The sequence below is a fragment of the Prionailurus bengalensis genome, chromosome A1 (assembly GCF_016509475.1).
Source record: "Prionailurus bengalensis isolate Pbe53 chromosome A1, Fcat_Pben_1.1_paternal_pri, whole genome shotgun sequence".
Classification (NCBI taxonomy): Eukaryota; Metazoa; Chordata; class Mammalia; order Carnivora; family Felidae; genus Prionailurus; species Prionailurus bengalensis.
This window is the reverse complement of record NC_057343.1, coordinates 56989563-57005307: the sequence shown is the minus strand read 5'-3', so window position 1 is coordinate 57005307 and position 15745 is coordinate 56989563. Positions and strand designations below refer to the sequence as shown.

The 15745-nt window shown below is 35.0% G+C and overlaps 1 non-coding gene across 1 annotated transcript; it reads left to right on the top strand.

Annotated features, from left to right (window-relative positions):
- The first annotated feature begins 323 nt into the window (after positions 1-323).
- Positions 324-426, top strand: LOC122496650. Its single transcript, XR_006300886.1, has one exon. It is a non-coding gene; the product is annotated as a U6 spliceosomal RNA (small nuclear RNA).
- The last annotated feature ends 15319 nt before the right edge of the window (positions 427-15745 follow it).

The following is a 15745-nucleotide window of genomic DNA, read 5'->3' as shown; positions in this document are numbered from 1 at the left end:
AATCAGAATACCTCAGATCTAGAGAGAGGAAATACTTATGGCAATTATATTTTATTTTATTTTTTTAAGTTTTTAGGTTTATTTATTTATTTTTGAGAGGGAGAGAGAAAGAGACAAAGAGAGCGAGCAGGGGAGGCAAAGAGAGAAAGGTAGAGAAAAAGAATCCCAACCAGACTCCATGCTGTCAGCACAGACCCCGATGCAGGGCTCGAACTCACGAATCACGAGATCATGACCTGAGACAAAAACCAAGAGTCGGATGCTTAACCAACTGAGCCACCCAGGTGCACCAAGGCAATTCTGTTTTAAAAGTAAGGATAATAGTGCTTGCATTGTTAGCACATATACTAAAACTGGAATGACACAGAGAAGATTAGCATAGCCTGTTTACAAGAAAAAAAAGAAAGTGAGAATAATAAAGGTAACTGAACGTAAATAAAATTTCTACACTTCACTCTAAGTAGTAAAATGTTTTTTGTTTTGTTTTGTTTGAGAGAGAGATGGAGAGAGCATGAGCAGAGGAAGGGCAAAGAGAAAGGGAGAATCTCAAGCAGGCTATGGACTGTTGGCAAAGAGCCTGACATGGGGCTCAATCTCATGAAACATGAAATCATGACCTGAGCTGAAACCAGTGTGGGACACTTAACTGACTAAGCCACCCAGGTGCCCCAGAAGTAAAATTTTTCTATCAGTGGATTGTGATAAGTTTTATCTGTCTGTTTTAATAACCAAAGGAGCCAGTAAGAAAATGATATAAAACAATATACTCAATACTATAAATAAATCAAGATAGAGTTCTACCAAAAATACTCAAGTAACTCACAGTAAGGCAATAAAAGGGAAACAGAACTGAGAACTAGAAAAAAACAAACAGAAAGCAACTTACAAAATGACAGATTTAAGTCCTAGCATATTAATAATTACATTGAATATGATGGTTAAATATAGATCCAACTATATTTCATCCACCAAAAACTCATTTCAAATACAATGATACAGTTATACTGAAAGCAAAAGGATAGAAAATGATACATCATTCGGGTATTACTTTGGAAAACAAAGTAAGGCAGGGATGGCTATATGTGATCAGATAATACAGACTTCAGACCAAAGAAAATTATTAGGGATAAAGAGGGACTTCATATGTTGATAAAAGTATCAATTCATCAGCACAGCATTATGATCCTAAATATATATACACCAAATAACAAAGCTTTAAAGTACATTAAGCAAAATCTGTTACAGCTGAAAGGAGAAATTAAGAAATCCACACATATACTTGTGAATGTCAACACAATCCTTTCAGTGATTATGGAAGTATAAGACAGCATATTAGGAAGGATATACAATAAATGAACAGCACAATAAATACTAGTAATCACTTTCTTATGATATTACTTAAGAAAAAAAATATGTGTATTTAATAAAAATACAATTCACCAGTATAATTATATATGATGTACCTTAAAAAAATAATGATTCTGAAAGTATTCTCTGAGAGGTAAGAACCAGAATGAGAAAAAAATACTTGTAAACAAATAATCTTTAGACATGTAGGTAAATATAAAATAAACCCTGTTTCTATAAAATGATGATAAAGATGATGATGATGATGATACATTAAAGGAAAGTGCAATACAGTATACACATCCATATAAGTGAATGTCTGTAATATTTATGTGTATGTGTACATACATATGGTAGAAATCTACATAACTCCTCTTAGAAATTAGCCAATTTTCATCACATTGAGCACTTTAAATATACTTTTTTTGGGGGCATCTGGCTGATTTAGTCAGTTAAGCATCAACTGTTGGTTTTGGTTCAAGTCATGGCCTCACAGTTGGTCAGTTCAAGACCCACATCGGGCTCTGTGCTGACCATAGACAGCCTGCTTGGAATTCTCTCTCTCCCTCTGTCTCTGCACCTCCCCTGCTTGCTCCTTCTCTCTCTAAATAAATAAATAAATAAATAAATAAATAAATAAACTTAAAATTTTTAAAAAATATATACTTTTCTCAATTTTTGATAGATAAAACAGACAAAAATGTAGTAATGGAGAAAATTTCAACATCATAATAAATAAATTTATTAATCTTTTATGGAACACTTCAAATAACAATTAGAAAGGAATCTTTTACGTTTTATTTTCTCTTGAATACGACGTTTCAAAAATTGAAATTTTTGAAATTTTGAAAATTGACTCCACAACAACTCAAAAAAGAATTGCAAAGATTTGGTATCATGCATATATTTTTAAAGCACTGCAATTAAATTAGAATTACTTATTAATTATTTCTTTTTCAAATTTTTATTTAGATTTTATTTAGTTAACTTATAGTATAATATTGATTTCAGAAGTAGAATTTAGTGATTCATCACTTACATATAACACCCAGTGCTCAACACAAGTGCCATCCTTTTTTTTTTAATTTTTTTTTTTTTAGTGTTTATTTAATTTGAGAGAGACAGAGAGACAGAGAGACAGAGTTCCAGCTGGGGAGCGGCAGAGAGAGAGGGAGACACAGAATCTGAAGCAGGCTCCAGGCTCTGAGCTGTCAGCACAGAGCCCACTGTGGGGCTGGAACTGACAAACTGTGAGATCACGACCTGAGCCGAATTCAGACACTTAACCAATGGAGCCACCCAGGTGCCCTACAAGTGCCATCCTTAATACCAATCACACATTTAGACCATTCCCCTCCCAGATCCTCCCCAACAATCATTTGTTCTCTATAGTTAAGAGTTTCTTCTGGTTTGCTTCCCTCTCTTTTTTTCCTTTTCCCCTATGTTCATCTGTTTGTTTCTTAAATTACACATACGAGCGAAATCATATGGTATTTGTCTTTCTTTGACTGACTTCTTTTGCTTAGCATAATACATTCCAGCTACATCCCCATTGTTGCAAATGACAAGATTTCATTCTTTTTGATGGCTGAGTAATATTTCATTGTGTATATACACCACATCTTCTTTATCCATTCATCAGTCAATGGAAATTTTGGCTCTTTCCATAATTTGGCTATTTTTTATAGTGCTGCTATAAACATTGGCTACATGTGTTCCTTAAAATCAGTATTTTTATATCTTTTGGGTGAATACCTAGTAGTACAATTGCTGGGTCATAGGGTAGTTCTATTTTTAACTTTCTGAGGAACCTCCATACTGTTTTCCAGAGTGGCTTCACCAGTTTACATTCCCACCAACAGTGCAAGAAGGTTCCCCTTTCTCCACATCCTTGCCAACATTTGTTGTTTCCTATGTTGTTAATTTTAGCCATTCTGATTGGTGTGAGGTGGTATCTCCATGTAGTTTTGATTTGTGTTTCCCTGATGATGAGTGATGTTGAGTATCTTTTCATACTGGCCATCTGGATGTTTTCTTTGGAAAATTTTTATTCATGTCCTTTGCTCAATAAATTGGAATTTGCTTTGGGGCTCCTGGGTGGCTCAGTTGCTTAAGCGTCTGACTCTTGATTTTGGCTCAGATCATGATCTCACATTTCATGGGATGGAGCCTCGCATTCGGCTGTAAGCTGAAAGCATGGAGCCAGCTTGGAATTCTCTCTCTCCCTCTTTCTCTGCCCCTCCCCCATTCACATTCTCTCACTCTCTCTTTCAAAATAAATAAACAAAATTTTAAAAATAAATAAATTAGAATTTCTTTTGAAGACAGTACAAATCATAACCATATGTTGTGAGTTAAATTGTGTCCCCCTCACCCAAAAGACATGTTGAAATCCTAATGCCAAAATATCGATGCATATGACCTAATTAAATTAAAACAATGTTATTCTGGATTAGGGTAAACCCTAATCCAATGACTAGTCTTCTTATAAGAGGAGGGACATTTGGACACAAACATGCAGAACGTTGGACAACATGAAGACACAGACACACAAAGAAGAATGGCATGTGAAGACAAAGGCAGAGATTAAAGAGATGCATCTATAAGCTAAGGATCACCAAAAATTTCCAGCAACCACCAGGAGTTAGGAGGAAGAATGGAACAGATTCTCTCACAGAAACTCCAGGGTGAACCAATCCAGCCGACACCTGGATTTTAGTTGCCAGTACTGTGAGATAATCTTTTTTGTTGTTTTAAGCCCCCCAGTTTATGGTGACTTATTATGACAGCTCTGAAAAACTAACACCATACTTTTGGATATGGTAAACACATGATGGGTTGAACAAGAAGTTGTAATGAAAGTTTAAAAACACTAAAACCAATAGCTTCTTAATAAAATTCAACTGCACATGGGAAATTCACCAAGACAATATACTAGATCATAAACAGATTTTCAATTAATTTTAAGGGATTATACATACATACATATATGCTCTAACTGCAACTATATTACATTAAAAGCCTATAAGATACCTAGGGGGCACCTGGGTGTTTCAGTCACTTAAGCGTCTGACTTTGGCTCAGGTCATGATCTCACAGTTTGTGGGTTCAAGCTCTGTGTCAGGCACTGTGCTGACAGCTCAGTGCCTGGAGTCTGCTTCAGATTCTGTGTTTTTCTTTCTCTCATTGCCCTCCCTGCCCCCTTGTACTCACTCATTCTCTCTCTCTCTCTCTCTCTCTCAAAAATAAATAACATTAAAAAAGAAGGTACACAGGATAACCCTAAATATTTGGAAATTAAGCAAACATTTTCTAAAGAATCTGTTTACCAAAAAGTCACATGAAGTATTTTTAAATAAATCGTAATGAAAATATAGCATATCAGAACTTATGCTGCACCTAAAGCATTCTAGGGAGGGAAATGTATAATTATAAAAAGTCAAATCACTTATTGCAAACAGTTTAAAATTATATATCTAAATTTTACGGTTAAAAATAGAATAAGAAGAATAAATGAAATTAGAAGTAAGCAATAGAAAGGAAACAATGTACCTGAAGTAAGCAACAGAAAGGAAACAATTTACCTTTGCTTCCCCTTACTGAACTTCTGAAACTCTAACTGCTCACAACAAGCCCTCCAGGATCTCTTTATCACTTGCCTCCTAAAAACATAGCCACTAATGCATAAATCTTTTTACCACCCATCCTACCTTCCTGAGTGCTGATTATGAGCCTCTCGGGAGGAGCCTTCTGCAGAGTGTGTACAACTCTTCTGTTTCTGGAGGTGGAATGAGACCAGGGAGTCTTCTTCCCTGTGGGGAAACAGGTTCAATAATTCCTTATATTTACATAAATGGATTAAGAAAGCTTAGGGCAGAAAGCCGCCACCACAGGACAAAAGCGCCCAAGGTTAGTTAGGAAGATAGTATAATGGGATCCTGAGTAACTTGTTATATCATGTGCAGGGAATTACTTTTCATCTGGCACCAATATACTTTGATCACAAACCCCACTTGCCCCCTCCCCAGACCCTTTGTTTCTTACACACAAGTTAACAATTACTTTCTGATTGTCTTCTTCATGTTCACTACATGTGTTAAGATCTTGTTTTCTTCACGTTCACCACATATGAAGGATCTTAAGTGCTCAATAAGAGCTCTCCTGTTTGGGACTCTCATCTCCTTCTGTACGTTAGCCTCTCTCATATTCAATTCTGTGTCTACTCTCTTGCTGGACAAGAGAGAACTCCAGACTCAGTCTGCAACACTTCCCTTGTGGGTCAACAGAAAGATTTATAAAATTGAGGCAACACAGAGCTCATGGCCAGGGCTGAGAGAGATGGCATTCCTGAAACCATCTGTCAAAGAATATGAAGCTAGAAGGGAGAAAGTTAAAACTTTACAGATTTCTCTACATTGAAAAAAAAACCTGGGGGTGCCTGTGTGGCTCAGTGAGTTAAGCATCTGACTTCAGCTCAAGTCATGATCTTACGGTTTATGAGTTCGAGCCCCGAGTCAGGCTCTGTGTGACAGTTCAGAGCCTGGAGCCTCCTTTGGGTTGTGTTTGTGTGTCTTTCTCTGCCTCTCCCCCCACTCACACTCTGTCTCTCTGTCTCTCTGTCTCTCTGTCTCTCTCTCTCTCTCTCTCTCTCTTTAAAAAATAAATAGACATTTAAAAAATCTGTGCAGCATACCACTGAAATCCAAGGGAAGAGCAGACATGGCAGTGGACATGAACAGAGTGACATTTGCATGCTGTCTCTTTTTTCGTCTTCAAATATTTAATTTTATTGATATTAAAAATATGTATTCTGAGAGTTTTTAAATTAAATACCCATAATGATACAGTTATTTTGGAAATTATACCAAACTACTTATTGAGAAACATCATTGTTATTTTATCTTGTGTGAGAAATCTATCATCTTAGTTTGGTTGTAATATTTAAAGCCAACAGAACATGTGTATCCTGCACAGTGCTGAATAGTGGTGGTCAATAAATGTCCACCACTATTAATTAAATGATGGCGTAAGCTTAGAAGAGATTTGTTTCTCAGGAAACAAATTGTTTCTGTTTTGTTTTTATAGAGAAACAAATTATTTGTTTCTCTATAAAAAATGAATTCACTCTTTTCCATTCTCTGATCTACTGATCTACTGTCAGGGTTCCTTGTGTCTAAAATAAATGAAAAATCAGAAAGCACTGAATACCTGTTACCTTAGCCCATTCTTCTTAGAACCCTAGAACAAAGAGGAGGTGGAATGGATTTATAGGACAATAGGAAGATATTTAGTACAGTTCACTATGTAAAATTTCAGGATCTACTCTTGGATTTTTTTCTATATTGAAAGTCTTTTTCTACATTGAAAAGCCTAACTCAGAGGAAGTACCAAGTTCCAAACACAACTATATTAAGTGTTGATATTAGTTCAGCTAAGACCCTATCTGAAAATTAAATGTCAGTCACACATAGTGGTTTTTATATAAGATTGTGGAGTAAAACAGGGATGATGATAACAAGAGAGTAATATGGAATATAGTTCCCATATTGTTCCTACCTCTGATGCTGACATAATTACTAATAATGTCTGCCTTTTTCCATTGCACGTTCAAATGTCCCCTTAGTATCTAACATTTTATAACATCTACTTTACTTGATCATGTGTTCCATGCCTTTATTCATATAGCATACAATTCCTTGTGTTCTTGTATTTATTGGATTTCTGAAGTTTTTCTTTGACTAATATCAGGCAAAAGAATAATAAGGAGCACCCAAATTAATCTCATTTTGTTACAAACCCTTTGCTCCACATTAAAGTGCAAAAATGTTCACAGTCCTCCACTTTACCCCAAATGCACACATCTTTGCATTGTAATGTCGCAGCTCCTTTCAGCAATAAAATGAATCTTTTCTTTATCCTTTTACTATGGGCTAGACTTTGGATTTGTTTTGGCAATACACATATGAGAATTAATATTGTGTGAGGTTTGAATCCAGGCCTCAAAATACCATACAAAAATTGTATGTTTCTTCCCTTGTTCCAGAAATTTTGTTGTCATTGGAACAAGGCTTCACTAGCCTAGTAGAGGATGAAAAACTATGTGGAGAAACAGATACTCACCCAAAAGCCAGTCAACCCTACAGAAGCAGAGCTTTCTTGCTGAGAAGTCAACATCAAAGCTGATTTCTAAAGACACATGAATGAGCTCAGCTGACATCAGAATTACCCAGTTGAGACCAACTGCTGATCATGTGAACAGTGAGTTTAAAATTAGAATTTTTAAGCTTGTGAGTTAATAACAGTATGATATTATTTCATTTTCTCTTATTTTATAGCTTATTTCTCAGCCACATGTCTCCAGCTAGCACCATAACTCATTCTTCAGCATCAGTAAATCATTCTATTAAGCCCAGTCTTTATGGGCAAGGGAACACAAAATATGACAAATGAACTCCATACCATGAGTGCATTGCTATACTTCTTTGGTCAGATATGATGTGTGTGAAATATGTTGATGGATAAAGGATGGTAAAGTTTCATGTGTGGTGGTGTTAGAAGAGCCTTTGAGGGCAAAAATGGCAAATCCATACTCAGAATGTGATTCAATATGTGTGAGAAGAGATACCTTTCATTTGTATTGTGTTTGGAGTCCAATGTAATAGACCTGCCACCTGGTAGTTAGCGGGAATCCCACTGAGATAATGCCATATCAAGTAAAATGATGGCCAATGATGGCCAAGAAGTGTAACATTTACATTAACCAGGGAAGTTTGCATCAGCCAAGTAAACAAGTTAAAAGATGTAGAAATCAGCACCCATGCATCTCAAAAGACTTCAGTTGGCATGCTGACTTCTGCCATTCTCTCTATAAATGTGGCATTGTTTTTGTTTTATATTTGTGGCTGAAAGAAAGACTCAAATATAATGCTTTCAACTTGAGCATTTTTTTGCCATAATGTCTCTCACTCCATGGTTTAGGAAACCAAAATGGAAATTCTGCCATGTAGTAAACATATAAATTTTGACTATTCATTTCAGAATTGAGGAAATAATTTGAAGAGGAAACCATAGTCCCACTGAAATTACTTGGACTCAGGCCAAGAACCCATTTACCAGATGACTGCCACAAATCTTTGCACTGAATGAAAAACTATAGTAGCTTTTGAGGTGGCCAAAGGTCAGCTCACATTCAAAGTCTATATCTAACAACTCCTAAAAGGTTATTAGAATAATCATTACTGTGGACAGGTTAGTGTTCTGCTCAGCAGACCTCAACAGACCTAGGACCGTTCTTGCTATATATGTCAAGCAATGCTTTTAGAAGCTGAATTTCTATTTAATTTCTAGGTGCCCTGAGATCATTTAACCATTGTCACAAATCCTTGAGCTTAAAACACCTAATTAACTTTATGCCAGTGTAGTTTAATTGTGGTAATTGCATTCATGCTGTCCCTCATGGTTTACTGTTGCCAACTGGCCTGTGTCCCTAGGTTCTATTATCATCATGACATCGGGATGCCTGTGTCTCGTGTGGTATCACCCTTAGTCAACACTGATGTACAGAGAGCTTTTCAAGGGTAAGGGAGTATCTCTCAAAAAACAGTGGTCTTAATATTTGGTTATGGAAGGCCCAGCAGGGAGTTATTTTTAGATGCAGCTGAGAAATGTGCACTCAATTGATCCACTTCAACATCCCCATATTCACATATTCCTAACTCTTTAGACTGCATTCACTTCAATATCACAAGGAAATTACAGCGTTTTCATATTATTAATTAATGTCATCATTGAGCCTGCCTTTGAATAGCCCATCTAATATACTATTACTTCCTGTTAATCAAATCAGCACTCTAAAGCTTAAATGCTTTTCAATATATTTGACCAAATCAAGTCTTTGTTATGTTTCCTTTGGTCTATTACACTAGAATCACTTCCACAATTGCTCCCAGTCTTATGCCAATACAGATCCTAGAAATCTTATAATTTTTTCAATGTCAAGGTGATTTTCTCCTGGATCAGGACTTGTGCTTCTTTAGCAGGATTTTATTAGGTTTGATTGTCATTAGGGACTTGAAGACAATGAAAGGAATAAAAGGTAATGTGGGTGCACCTAAGAATAACTGACCTCAGTTTGTAAAGATAATGCCTTGCATGTAACCATCGAAATGTTGGCATGCAGAGATCAGATTCCTGGGTAGGAGTGGGGGCAAAGGAAATTTAGGAAAAACTGGACATACAAGGTCCTTAAACTCATTATAATTCAGGAGCTGAGGGACCTCTTCAAAGATTTTGGAAATATCTCTGGTTTCTATGCATATTAACTGTATATTGATAACTGCTAAATTTTTGTTCTCTGTGTTTGTTCTCTAGAACTGTACGAAGAAATCAGGTGAATCTGCTATCTTTATAATCACTGTAGTTGCCATAGCAACTAAGTACCACAATGACTTGTTCTCTAAATATTATCCCTTCTACCTATAATTCATACCAAGTTACCACTGGTGATAATTTGAGCAATTCTGAGATCGCTTCTACTACAGATTAATCCTGTTTGTTCCAGTAATATGGCTTGAATATGTGTTTGCCTTCAATATTTGAACAACCTGACACAAATACATGCTTCCTGGGTTATTTGTAATACCAATTTTTATATCAAGTGCAATAAAGATAGCCCTACCAAATAAGAATTATTACAAAGGATTAATTTACAAAGATGTGGTTGGGGTGAGGGTAAATGCAAGGATTAATGCACGAACCCAAATCAGGCAAATTGCAGTTATCACTGCCTACAAGTATGAAGGAACAAAGACAAGGTGGAGATATTAGAATTTAGAATAAGAGTGTAAAACAGGGTAAGGTATCTTGAGAGGAGCAGTGACCTCTGCCCAAGGAACACAAGAAATTCAAGTCAAACTCACAAGGGGAATTAGGGAAATAACTACTTAGATCCAACTGGAAGACCGAGGGCACAGGAGCACATTGATATAACTAATCATGGAGAGTACCTACTGAGGCAGAGAAAAGAAGGAAATAGGTGGAGAATGAATCTAGAAGAGCAAATGAAAGGCATCTCCTATGCCTTTATAATACTTTTATTCAAAATAAATACAGTTGGAGCTGTTAATAACTGAGATCTTAGGGGAAATTTTGGAGGACTAGAGTAAATGGTACTTGAAATAAGAATGCACGGTCGGTATTTTTCACACATCCTATGGAGGTATCGTTACAAATATGCATACAGAAAAATCATCAAACACATGCACACACACACACACACACACACACACACAGAGTCTAGAAAAGAGGTATATTCAACACCCCCAAATAGGATCAAGGCCTAGAGTTGTAACATCATTTATTGCAACCTTATTTCAACATTAAAGATATGTTCATATTGTTTCTTTAAACCCATTTCCAGATTATCAATTGGTATCGATTGGTATTGATGGCCAATCGTTTTCAGAGGCATAGGATTACGCAAAGACACGAGTAATACCAGAAATAATGGGAATGTGGGAAATGTTTACGTACACATGCATTCCATTTCTAGAGCTTCTATACCACCTTCCTGTGAGGCATAATTCTCCTCTTACACTCAAACAAGACTCAACTCTTTTAGGGCATTTTCATTAATGGGGTGTGTTATATCCCACTGTTTTCTTTGGGCCAGCAACCCTTTTAAGAACTGGCAATTGTTTAAAAACCTTAGGCTTAGTCACTTTTTATTTAGGCTTACTACTCTAAGTCTAGAATTATATCTTTAAACAGATGGACATTTATTCACTCAAAATATTTAAGATAGCCATGAGTTACTCATTTTTAATTCTTAACTAGAGTTTAAAAAATAATGAATAGTTCTGCTTTCAAGGCAGAACAAAACATGTATTTGTAAATTCTGGTAATTGCTTAATTAAGTTGAAACATTTGCTGAATATATACATGGTGTCAGGCACTCCTCTTACCAGCAATGATATAATGGTGATCAAAACAGTTAAAATCCCTGCCCTCATAAAGCATCAGTTGTCATGGATACCTGCATTCTGATGAAATGCAAGAGCATCTGGTACCAAAATGGATCCACATACTTTGTCAGTTCTTTCACATGAAGAAGGTATTATACAAAGAAGTAAGTGGGTATGGGTGTTGGGTATTGTGTGGAGTGGAAAAGAGGATTCGATGGCATAATTAAGCTTCTATGCAAAGAGAACATAGAAACTACGGAAATAATACGTAACGATGGTAAATGATTAGAAGATTACAATAAAATATTTTTAAAATAACTTTTGTGCCCATACTCAGAAAGAAGTTAATTTTTTTGATATCTAGAAACATATATTTATATATCTACATATACATATATAAGTAGCTAGGAAGACAGATATCCAATCATCTATATGTGCAATACAGATAAATATTTTTTCCAAAGTATGACATACTATGAAAAACCATTTACAATAGGATGTTTTTACCTTGTAACAATAGCTAATAAATGTTTTTATCTATTTACTTACTATAAACTGTTCTGATTAATATACTTTTTATATGCACATTTACTTCCAGACTCAATTAGCTTCTTCAGCTAAATTCCTAAAATTGAGAATGCATTGTAAATACTACATACTGTAAAACTGCCCACCATAGGTGGATTTTGAGGCACTTCCCAGTGTGGAAGTAATTGGCATTTTTATACTTTTGATTCTTTACAATCAAGGAAAGTTTATATTTCAATTTGCTCACTTTTTCTCATTTGTTTCATAGAAGTTTGTTAGTTTTGTTATATGCCATTTCCTTTCTCATAAAGCCTGTTAAGATATTTTCCACAGACACCTTTTATGATTATATTATTCTTAATATTGTATTTTAATGACACTGTATTAAATAACAGATTATTTTTTATTCTGTATTAAGTATCCACTTACCAATTAATATTTTTAAATTCTATGTAAATTCTATTTGACCTTAATCATTCATCTAGGGAAAAATTTATATTAAATGTATATAAAACTTTTCACCAGCCAGTTGAGTATACTAATTCGCATCAACAGATGGCAAATAGATGTCAGGATATGAACAAAGAGTATAGAAACAGCAATATCAAACCTGCCCTGGCCTTTACTTTCAATATCACATGGGAAAATTCACTTTTTAATTAATGCTCACTCTTAGAGTGGATCTTTTATTGTTTTTCTAGATGCTTCTAGTTATTGCACTGAACTTTCTGTGGGTCACTGAGTTATCCTCTGAACATTATACCTTAAATGACATCAAGAAAATGCTGAATCAGCACTTAAATTTGATCTCTCAATTGAGATAATAACTTAGTAACAAACACTTATTGAACACCTACCTGGGGGGAGCACTATACTAAGTGCTTTATATTTTTATGCATCATTCCAATTTGGTGCTAAAATAATCCACTTTGGTGATACAGAAAATAAAGGCCACCCAAATCATACTCTCACTAAAGAAAAGTGAAAGCCTGGCTTTTTTGGATTCTAGTCCTTCTGTTCAGACCTCTCTACTGCACTGTGTGTGTTTAATAACATGGCTTAAGGAGGCAAAAGAAAATCTATATTTAGTAATGTGAATAATAAGTAAAATCTTACTTTTTCATGCCAGGGCTATGCACTACATAAAAGTAGAAATGTTGTAATTTGACCATCTCTACAGAACCTTGAACACTACCTGGTACTTATTACTGGCCAACTTGAATCACAGCTATACACTGAAATTGATTATGTTGTAGGGCTTTGCAAAAGTAATGCAGAGTTTTATTCAGAACACTGGGGTTTAAATGTGTATGTGCGCAGGGGTGCATATGTATGCCTATGTAAATGGTACATAATTTCATTCAGAAGTCCTGAGTTAAAGCTACAGCACTCATCATCTTCTAACTGTATGACCTCGGATGAATAATAATGCTTCTCAAACTTAACAATAAATCATTTAAAATGATAGTTTAGAATAACGAAGGTGACAATGGAAAAGAAAGTGGTTTATAAAATGCAAATTAATCTGCAATTACTTGCTATAATTATTATAACATCTTTGTTGTTTTAAATAGTTTAAAAATTGTAGCCAGGGAATCATCCCAAAGGTGGCAGGAGATACATTTGTTAGGAACAAAAGGCCTTTGAAAAGGGAATGAGATGAGACTCTTCTGTAGGGAGTTTCCAGCAGTGCTAGAAGATAACATCTGTCTAATATTCATAAGAGTCATACAGCCTGGCAAAGAACAGCAAAATGAATGAGTTTGCTAATGAGCACTAATTAACCTGTTTGGGTGGAAAATTTGGTTTAATTCAGCGGATCTACCACATGCTGACAGACTGAATTTAACACTAAGTGACTTTCACTAATTTAATTGATCAGTTTGAATCTCTAAGCATTTTTTGGATCATGTGCATACAGATTCCATAACTGGCTACAACCCTAAAAATTTTTGGAAGAAAGATGTTTTCTTGTTGCTTTCATTATTGTTAATATACATTATAACAGCATTTTTACTTTTCAACTTACAGGGAAAAATACAAAATGCAATTCAAGTAATGCTTGGGGAATGACAATTGTCTACAATTCTATGCTTACAGAGATAAATTGTATTTAATACATATTTCAGATATTTCAGAAGACAAACACCTTTGGTACAAAATGGATTATTTATTCATCTTTGTGATTTTTTTTTATTATAAAAAATACATTGCATGAATTTGGTCCATTTGAACTGTAGTATTCTCCAAACTCTGGGTTTTACTGTATCATCTTGTATATTTGCTTCCCTGGAAGGTATACTCAGGATCAGCTATCTCTACAATTTTTGGTATCTTCTAGTGAGAAAAAGCATTTCAAGACTATAGTCTGGGTGTTCAGATGCTCATTGCTCCTGGATGAGTAATTGCCTCCAGGCCTTTTCAAGACAACTTTCATGAGTTCATATGGGTAATTCCAATCCAAATTAAAGACAACAGACTTTAATGAGTTTTACAAAAACTCATTCCAATTACATGTGTCTCTCTTTCACACCAGCATTGCTGGTTATGAAGGATATAGGAGATGATAAAATTATATCATTCCATAATTGCTTTTTTTTCCCTCGTCTTTAATGATCACTTAGTCAGAAGTGACACATGGATTCTGTGTCAAAGTCTCTCTAGTATCTTTTGTTTATTTGAATTGTATTTCCTGGTAAATTCCTCAGAAAGAACTCGCAGTCAAAGCTTGCACTCTTTTACTTGAAAGTTTTGCTGATTATATAATTTTTGCCTTTATTTTATAAGCACATGTTCTTCCTAGATGCCCAAAAGATATATTTTTCTTTCAACTATTGAACTATTAGCATTTATGAACCAATATTCTCAGGAATGTGGTATACTATTTCAATAGTACTTTCAAAGTTTTCAGGGAGTTGCATTCTGTTTTTTTTTTCTTCATGGAATCCTATCATATGTATGCTACTTATTAACCAGAAATAGTTGTTTATCATCTTTATTATTTGCTGCTTTCTCTCAAATGATTTTTATCTCAATAACTTCTCTTTTCTAAAAAAATATTTGTTTTGCCTTTCAAAATAAGGATATATTACCTATTAAGTTATATTTTATATACATTTTTGTAGAGGTCAAAGTCATTTTTTAATATATCAAATGGAATACTACAGAGCAGTGTGAAGGAATAATCTACAAAACAGATTTCAATGGTAACTAACACTGAAAATATTTTGGAATATCTTCCTTTTTTGCAAAACAACCACATTGTAAACAAATCTCCAGTGGATTATTCAGCATAAAAACACCAAAGTTTCAGCATCATAACAAAACAGCTGCTAAGTTTAATGTAGTTGGTTTGCTTAGTGGGTTAAAGAAACTATGGTCATTGGAACCGTGAGGGACCTAAACTGATAAAGGATCACCCATTTCCAATAAGCATCTAACAAAAATTTCCTGGAAGCCTAACAAAATAGAACAGCACAGACCCGGAAAAAACTGACTATATAAACATTTGTTTGATCAGCTAGTGACATTTATTATTCCTGTCATGTTTCATTGGTTATAATTCAGTCCTGTGGCTAAAACAAGACAGTCTGAGAAATTTAGTCCAACAGCAAGCCCAAGAATAAAAGGATGCAGATTTAATAAATAGTCAATGTATAACTTTCTGGAGCTGACAGAGGAATTACCACCAATTTGGTGACTTACAAAACAGAAATTTATTCTTTCACAGTTCTGGAGGCCAGAAGTCAGAAATCAAATTGTCAGAAAGACTGTGCTCAATCCACAACACTAGATAAAATCCTTCCTTGCCTCTTCTAGTTTATGGTGGGTGCTAGTAATTCTTGGCATTCCTTGGTTTGTGCCAGCATAAATCCCATCTCTGCTCCTGTCCTCACATGGCCTTCTGT